The sequence below is a fragment of the Pituophis catenifer genome, unplaced genomic scaffold (assembly GCF_029215685.1).
Source record: "Pituophis catenifer annectens isolate HBS135680 unplaced genomic scaffold, rPitCat1.0.hap2 SCAF_8, whole genome shotgun sequence".
Taxonomy (NCBI): domain Eukaryota; kingdom Metazoa; phylum Chordata; class Lepidosauria; order Squamata; family Colubridae; genus Pituophis; species Pituophis catenifer.
Window position 1 is genome coordinate 6,749,563 of NW_027256888.1, and position 1,674 is coordinate 6,751,236.

A 1,674-nucleotide genomic window follows, 5' to 3' on the forward strand; every position below is an offset into this window, starting at 1 on the left:
AAAACAATTTCCCCATTTTATTACAGACCTGGAGATATTTTAGAAATAATTTGGGGGAAAAAAATAATGCTTTTCGGAATTGCGTTTCATGAGTGGATTCTTAAAAGCAAGAAAAATATCCTGCTTGACTGAATAGTAGAAAGCGTTGAGCCTTGCTCATATGAAATTGTAGCCTTTTTTCCCCAAATTATTTTTGAAGTATGCACACCAGCCTTAATTCATAGAAGGACCTCTAACATTAGTTTTCAACATCCCGCCTATAATCATGCTTTGACCAATTTGCTATTTGCGGGATAAACAAGCGTATATTTATGATGTTTGACTGACTTTGTTGTTAATCCTATTTATAGTAGATACAAGCTATTTTTCTTTTTTGGCCCTCTTCCTTTCGGAGAATTGAGATATGAAACACATTGTTCGCTTTTACTAAGAACAATGTATTTAATCATATTTGTATGTTCAACTTTGTAGCCAATTTTGATCTTTTTTTTTTGTTTATTTTTTACTCCTTTTGTCTGCCCAGTCTTCATTCCAAGGTTAATTTAACTTTAATTTATTCAGATAAGATCTGAAAGCACACACAAAACATGCCAACAGTGTTAATTATGCTAGAAAGCTCACATTTCCTGTTTCTGTCCAATTTCATGCTGTAGTCAGGAAAACAATTCAGTTGTTTGTTTATATTAAAATTATACATACATACATACATACATACATACATACATACTATATATATATATATATATATATATATACAAGCTGCATCATTAGCCCCTTTAAACTCCTCCAATCCATACATGAAGCAGACTGACACCCACCATGAGAGGTAGCACGACCCACGAACACGAAGCCAAACAGCAGCAACACAGCTCACCAGCTCAAATCCCCCTGCTACTCAGACTAACCTGAGCACAACCAAGCCCCCACCTAAACAGAACACACACCCATCCAATCAGAGCACAGCCAACCCCCCATCCAATCAGAGCACAGCCAAACCCCAACCAATCAGAACACACCTCCGCCCAATCAGAACACAGCCAAGCTCCCACCCAATCAGTTCACACCCCCACTGGCAGTTAAAAGGAAGAAACAGCTGCGATCACACACATTACTCCTAGAAGCACGAAGCCGAAGACACCAGCCTGAAGATGACGAATGAGACTTTGTCGAAACATTGCCAAGAACCTCCAATTTTACGTGGGAGAAAACCCGAATAACGCAGGGAGAAGCGTGCGCAGCAGAGGGGAAGGCGTGCCAGAGATTAGCTGAGTCACTGGATCACACCCCACAGGGTATAAATGTGGGTGTAGTGGCTGGTTCAGTTTGTGACGAGCAAAAACTAGAACTAATCCATGATTTCTGCGTTACTGGACTCTGCCTGTTTTATCGGACTGCATTTGGATTAATCCTTGTATTGTTGAAAACTCTGCTGTTTTATCGGAATGCTTGCAGTCTAATCTTTGTTTTGTGTGAGTAAAGTCTGAATTGGCAGCTAGCCACTGGGTTGCTGCCAGCTTTATTTTCAAAGAATTTGTTGTGTGGCTTATTAACTCCGGGCCATCTGTGGGGGTGCGTGAGTGGACCGGGGACAGAACAAGACTTATATACCGCTTCATAGTGCTTTTTACAGCCCTCTCTAAGCAATTTTACAGAGTCAGCATATGGTCCCCCCCC